We start from the raw sequence: 7500 nt of genomic DNA on the forward strand, positions 1-7500 counted from the left end.
CTGAACATGCATGATATGATATTATTGGAAAACGGACATTTCTAATGAAAGGCAACCACTTCTGAAGTGAGAAAAAAAGGTACCAACATTGAATCATACTGCATCCCTTCCAACAGCATGAGCCAGTCCCTTTCAACATTCCCAGGAGACTCTAATTTACAGCATCAGCAGAGATAGGAGAGGACAGTACAGAGATGACTAGCAACAAGGAATATATTTAAGATCACAGGACAGTCTCCCCTGAGATTACAGATAAAGAGCAGAGGTTCTCTGCCCTCCTATCAATCACCAGACTAACTACAAAATACTAATAAAACTACAAATCCCAGTTACAGGGAATTATAGCAGGTTCCCTTTTGGTATCATTCACAAATATCCATCTGACTGGCAAGGATCAGACTGTCCAGCGAGCCTGGGGAACACTTTTACAGTTACACTCTGACAACGTCCCAGCCATTTCAAAATATTACATTTATATGCAATTGTAGACTTCAGGCTAGGTTCCAATTGAGAAAATGCCTAAAGATTAACCCTTTCCCTCCTACCCCCGTAGACCCTCTACAGTTTAGGGATGGGCTTGGCTGCCACAGCGATGCTCTCAATGGCACACTCGTCAGACCCCCGTCTGACCCTGAAGAAGCCCTCCTCGCCCCACTTCGTCCCCCAACTGTTCTTCACCACCCAGAACTTCTGACCCGTGACGTGACATTGGCCGTAGCCCACCAGCAGCACCGCGTGGTTGGTCAGCTCAAACGGGTTGTAGGGGTCATGGAGGCCTGTGTGGTGGTAGATACCCTCCTTGTAGTGCATGAAGTCAGGATACACCTGGACGAGAACAGTGTGAGGAAGACACCTGGCCATTTTGACGTAGAAAAACTAATACTGGCCATTATTCATATAGAGCTAGCCAATGCTCAAACCAACGTGTGTGTGTGTGTCCCACCTCAAAGGCCACCCCCATGGGTCCGTTCTTGACCAGTTCCAGCATCATGGCAGACTCGCTGCAGCCTCCGTAGAACCCTCCGACGTAGCTGTAGTCCGAAGTGTAGTGGCGGAGACAGCCATCGGGAACGTCACACGGGGAATCTGTCCCAGCGTACGGATAACACGACTCTTCCACGATCCCAAAGTCCTGGACGTACTTCCCAATGAGGTAGGGGAAACCACCGTCACAACCTGAGAGGGAGGGAGGGAGAAGTAAAGGGCTTAGATATGGGAGAAATACACAAACACCGTTATGCAGAGTGTGTTCGCTCATTACCTTGGGAGTACTGGGAGCAGGACACGACCTGCTGTGGGCTGAAGATGGGAGTCTCTGTGTTGTTGGTTTGGAGCCGGACACGAGCCTCCAACATTCCCATTAAGGCAAAGGAATAGCAGCTACCACACGAAGCTGGAGCCCACAGAGTACCAATCAAACACTGCACTGTCACAACCAATCAAAAACCTCACTGTAATATCAGCCACCACTAAGAACCAGCCACCCTGTCAAGCAGTCCGTGGATCATTTTTAACCTGCAACTAGAGTTCTGTGGGAATTAATCCTAAAAGCCCATTTATGCGGTCCTTCTGTAGCTCAGTTGGTAGAGCATGGCGCTTGTAACGCCAGGGTAGTGGGTTCGATTCCCGGGACCACCCATACGTAGAATGTATGCACACATGACTGTAAGTCGCTTTGGATAAAAGAGTCTGCTAAATGGCATATATTATTATTATTATTATGCTGGAGATGAAAATGTGGCCAGAGGCTTCACATGGAGGGTGACGCAATCACTACACATGAGCATGTTGTCTGTGGGGTTGAGACGGGAACGTTGGCCACTATAATCCAGGAGGAACCATTGATTTAGCAGTTCTCTAACTAGGACAGGCAGTGGTACAGTATGCCCTGTAGAGGACATTCCAAGGCCTCAGACACAGCAGAAAGGCTGAACATTAAACACATGGGTTGTGAGAGGAGACATTTTGCCAAGAGTCACGATAGACAAGTGTAGGCATTTGACCCAGCGTGCGTTACCCTGGTTGCGGACAGGACTGAGGTAGTTGACTCCGTTGACATCTCTCCAGTCCCAGCGCTCAGGAGGCCGGCCGCCATCTTGGCTAGCGTTGATGTCACAGGGCGGGGCCAACACGTCTGGGGAGGAGCATAGACTCATACAATAAGGGTACACCATGGACATGTTTCGCAATGACTCCAAAATGAGTGTTCCTATTGAACACCTTTAGGTACTACCTCCGTTTTAGAGTCCTGTTTCATACCTACTGACCACCACCAAGGTGATCTCTTCCCCACGGTCTCCTGAGGTGATCACTAGTCCCCCCCCCCCCACACTATGGATTGGTGTCACCGTAATGACTGTACTTAGTTAAACATATTTCTGACACCAAACCATTCCTTTAAAACCCATGAGGGGGGAGTGAACGAGTGGAGAGAAATACAACTCAGCTGGGGGTTGAGAGAGAAAGAAACCTCAGGCATTTGTAAGCCCTTGTACAGAGTGCCTCTTACTATCCGTCATACCAGAGCAGTCTAGACGAGTTGGGGCCAGAGACCATGTCCCATTATCCTAAAACAGAACCCTCTAGCCTTGGACTCATCTGCCATGACTATTCTCTCCAGGGGCACAACTGTCACTGTGGACCTGTCCCTCCCACATTATGAAATTGCTTTTGTCACCCCCAGTTTGATCGTTGGAATGTGATGCAAAGTGAGGCGAAGGTGTGCATTAGGACCATGCGGACGCCGCCGAGCAGTCAGGTGGGCTGTGTGGAGTGTTTGACAGGATAAAATATAATAAATGCCCCCCCACTTAAACTAAAGTTAAGTCCCTGATTGTCCCCCTTTTCTTTCAGAAGTAACAAATCTCACAGCTGACACTCATCCTGCTTCTGCCTTGTGTGAAGTTCGCTAAAATGAGTTTAATAATAATTGAATTCCTGTTTCAATACATAGAGTCACAAGTGAGTGACTGTACCTGGGGATGTGTGAAGCTGCTCCCCCAGCTCTGTGCATTAGCTGCTGCAGAGTGTAGGTCTCATGTTCGCTGTAGGCCATGGCTTTCCAGGAGCTCTGGGCCACGTTGATGGAGTCAATGAAGTCCAGGTTGTGTTTGTAGGACCTCTGGAGGAACCTGGGGGAGGGGAAGGAGGAGTAAACAGACCGACACCAACCTGGGGGAGGAGCAAACAGACCGACACCAACCTGGGGGAGGAGCAAACAGACCGACACCAACCTGGGGGAGGAGCAAACAGACCTACACCAACCTGGGGGAGGAGCAAACAGACCTACACCAACCTGGGGGAGGAGCAAACAGACCTACACCAACCTGGGGGAGGAGTAAACAGACCTACACCAACCTGGGGGAGGAGTAAACAGACCTACACCAACCTGGGGGAGGAGTAAACAGACCTACACCAACCTGGGGGAGGAGTAAACAGACCTACACCAACCTGGGGGAGGAGTAAACAGACCTACACCAACCTGGGGGAGGAGTAAACAGACCTACACCAACGTAAAAACTGATTCTACCTCTGCATTGCTTGCTGTTTGGGGTTTAAGGCTGGGTTTCTGTATAGCACTTTGACATCGGCTGATGTAAAAATCAGGCTTTATAAATATACATTTGAATGACTTGATTGACATATACCCCACAGGAGAGGTAAACAGACCTACACAGCCTGAAGGAAGGAAACAGAATGAACAAATGCAGGAGCACTAGAACAGCCAGAGGGAGAGAGCACTGCCCAGACCAGAACACATGAATCACACAACACACAAGCAGTGACTGACAGCCAACGTAAGAGAGTCTAAACTAAGCAGACTGCTTGTTTTTCAATATGAGCAATGCTCACACTAAAATGGGACCATGGATGAAAATAGCCTTCTAGCCAATTATAGGACTTTAATGGGAAAACATAGGTGATTATTGGAGAGCATTATTACTGGGCACAGAGTGTCAAGCCTGCTATTAAACCCTGAGGCTACTCACAGGTCATTGGGATGGTAGCGGTGTGTGTCTACGGAGCGAGGGGTGTTGGGACAACCCTCTTGGCAGTGAAGCAGGCCCAGTTGTTTCCCAGAGAATCATGGACCCAGCCTGGCAGAGTCTGGTCACAGTAGCTGGTCACCTCAGAGCCCTGCTCAGAGTACTGGAACAGAGAGGAGAAAATCAGTCTGTACGAGGCGTCCCTGTGTGTTGTGTAGAAAGAGGACGATCACATATTGAATCTTTATGGCCCGAGTTAAAGATTCAAAAACACAAGAGCTACAAGTCAGTGATGTTTTATGCAAGTGGATGTGGCAGTTACCCTGATAACCTCCTCATGCCTTTTGCACACATTGTATATAGACTCCCCTGGTTAAATAAAGGTGGGGAAAAACACTTTCAATATGAGAGAGTGAGCAGACAGTGGCGTTATGAACAGCAGCCATGAGTAACTAACACTGGGCTTTTCCAGTGAAGCATGTGGTGTGTCACTGTGCTGAAACAAGTCCAGACAGTTTCAATAAGGAAGTACAAGGGACGTGCAGCCGTCAGCTAAACCATGTAGGAGGGACAACACTGAACATTTCCCCTGATAGTCACAAGGAAGTCACGTGACAAAGCCAAACGAAATACAACCCCAAATGAAAAAGTATCAACACAACACTGAAAGTATATTTGAAACACAAGCCTGAATATATCAATGTAGCAACTGAGATGTAAAAGTCAGATTAGTGATTGAACCACCAACTCTGCAATAACAGGAAAGGTGACCAGCCATGTGTCTGAAATGTAATGTACAAGGCTACACGGTAGGAGGACTTCCATCACAGCAATGACAGTTCCTCTCAACCAGTGGTTTATGGGCTTTAGGTGAGAGCTGATGCAGCCCTTTGATAATCAGTGCCCACTGTCAAAGATAAGGATGTGAAATATTTATTGTCCATTCCCAGCACACCTCTCCAGGGAGCTGCTATAGAAACATCTGTGCAGCATGTCAACGTCCCATCAACAATCCTGTAGCAGATAGAATATGGTGGAACAAGGATGTGGTCTTTTCTGTAGCCTACAGGCTGGAGATTAAATGGAATTCCTGATCCACCAAAAGGGTTCCAGACCTCTTGACAGAGATCGTAGTATGCTACTGTTACAGACTAAAGTGGAACCCTGAATGAAACAAGTGAGAGCTTAAACCTGCCTTGAAGAAGCCAAACCACTTGTAGTCGTTGAGGACAACCTCAAAGCCCTGATTGTAGATGAGGGTGAAGAATCCCGTGTTCCCCAGGTCGTCCACAGCCACAGACAGCTTCTCCAGGCGCACCGTTATCGACTTATCAATGGTGTCTTTTTAAAAACAGAGACATTTTGGTAATTACATCTCAATTAAACGTTGGGCTTCTTCTGTATTGCAAAGTAAGACGGGTAGACATTGTAACATTGGGCAGAGGTGAAAGTTGTAATAATGACACAATGCTCGATACAAAAGCTAAATCAATAGCCTACAAACTAAGGCAATAGACTACCGGGTCAAGTTAACACTTGAACTAATTAAAAGTTTGTTACATAGCCTCCTTGATTGCTTAAAGCGTGAGGTCGTTCCGTATTTCCAGCTCTTACCCATCATGGAGCAGTTGATGCCTTTGTCTTGTCCCCCCTTCGATACTTGGAACACCCAGGAGCCCAACAGGTCTTCATATGTGCAGTTGGCCGGGGTATCAGCCTGGGAGCCCTCCACCCAGAGCAGGAACACACACAACAACACACCGCTCACCTTCATCGCGTCACACCACGCTCCTGTTTACAGCACTACGCAGAGATTTGAATCTACGATAATAACTAGCAAGGAACTTGAGTCTACGTATAAGAACAAATTGAAAACGTTAAGCTCTATTTCCCCAAACTGCGATGCACCTGCGATACGAGTTTGTGCTAAGTCCTCTGCGATTTTGTACAATCAGAAGGAACTTTCCCTTCAGTCATATGACCTGTTGCAGCTTATCACGTGACTCACTGGGGCTTTTTGAGAGAAGACAAAGATTATTTATTATATTGTCAAGAAAGCCGAGTGACCCCCCCTAAACAACGGAAATACATGTCCTCAATGATTGAAGGCAAATTAGGTCAGGTGGAACCATTGTAGCCAATGATGCACAACTTAGTCATTCTTCTCAAAGTTGCCGGAATGCAACGTGAATCCAATTATATCAGTACATTTGTAACAGCCTAAACATTACGAAACTTCTATTTGATCAAATTAGCCTCTAGTAACTCGACACTTTCACATACAGATTTTGGGCGAAGTAAATCCTCTCGCTTCACCTGTTCCTGTCTGGAGGAGAGGATCGAATTGGAAAGGGAAACTGCAAGTGTCGGTAATGACTTTGGGGTGTTCCTTGTTGAGGCAAATGACATTCAATTGGTTTTCAGCTGTGAAGACACTTTGCTTCAGCAACTCTGCTGTTGCTGACTTTTAGAATCTGTAAGTCTTTCATCAGTGAAAGACAAGCGTTTTATTGGATAATGAGAACATTCAATATAATTTTTTATGTTTTTTAAAGGTGTGTGTGCAGGATATAAATTCAACAACAACAATAAACGTCCTTTCACTGTCAACTGTGTTTATTTTCAGCAAACCTAACATGTGTAAATATTTGTATGAACATAACAAGATTCAACAACTGAGACATAAAATGAACAAGTTCCACAGACATGTGACTAATGTAACGGATGTGAAACGTGGTCCTTCTGTAGCTCAGTTGGTAGAGCATGGCGCTTGTAACGCCAGGGTAGTGGGTTCGATTCCGGGACCACCCATACGTAGAATGTATGCACACATGACTGTAAGTCGCTTTGGATAAAAGCGTCTGCCAAATGGCATATATTATTATATATTATAAACGGCTAGCTTAGTTAGCGGTGCGTTTTCAATTGGTGACGTCACTTGCGCTGAGACCTTGAAGTAGTAGTGCTGATGTGTGCAGAGCGTCCCTGGTTCGCGCGAGGGGACAGTCTAAAGTTATACTGTTACACTAACATAAATGGTATAATGTGTCCCTGAACAAGGGGGGCCACCAGATGCATTAAGTACTGCAGTGCATCTCCTCCTCATGGACTGCACCAGATTTGCCAGTTCTTGCTGTGAGATATTACCCAACTCTTCCATCAAGGCACTTGCAAGTTCCCGGACATTTCTGGGGGGAATGTCCCTCGCCCTCACCCTCCGATCCAACAGGTCCCAGTCGTGCTCAATGGGGTTGAGATCTGGGCTCTTCGCTGGCCATGGCAGAAAACTGACATTCACGACAATCACGCACAGAACAAACAGTATGGCTGGTGGCATTGTCATGCTGAAGGGTCATGTCAGGATGAGCCTGCAGGAAGGGTACCACATGAGGGAGGAGGATGTCTTCCCTGTAACGCACAGCATTGATATTGCCTGCAATGACAACAAGCTCAGTCTGATGATGCTGTAATAATGTGAAATAGATGCTCTTAAATTCAATTCAAGGGCTTTTTT

The 7500-nt window shown here is 46.7% G+C and overlaps 1 pseudogene across 1 annotated transcript; it reads right to left on the bottom strand.

Moving 5' to 3' along the window:
* Nucleotides 1–370: 370 nt before the first annotated feature.
* On the bottom strand, nt 371–6048 carry LOC127921627 (dipeptidyl peptidase 1-like; annotated as a pseudogene). Its single transcript, XR_008109155.1, has 8 exons — nt 5601–6048; nt 5182–5327; nt 3990–4149; nt 2976–3131; nt 2018–2134; nt 1262–1393; nt 944–1176; nt 371–825 (listed from the first exon to the last, which is right to left on the bottom strand). The product of XR_008109155.1 is annotated as a dipeptidyl peptidase 1-like (transcript).
* Nucleotides 6049–7500: the final 1452 nt, after the last annotated feature.

Source organism: Oncorhynchus keta, unplaced genomic scaffold (assembly GCF_023373465.1).
Source record: "Oncorhynchus keta strain PuntledgeMale-10-30-2019 unplaced genomic scaffold, Oket_V2 Un_contig_2281_pilon_pilon, whole genome shotgun sequence".
Classification (NCBI taxonomy): domain Eukaryota; kingdom Metazoa; phylum Chordata; class Actinopteri; order Salmoniformes; family Salmonidae; genus Oncorhynchus; species Oncorhynchus keta.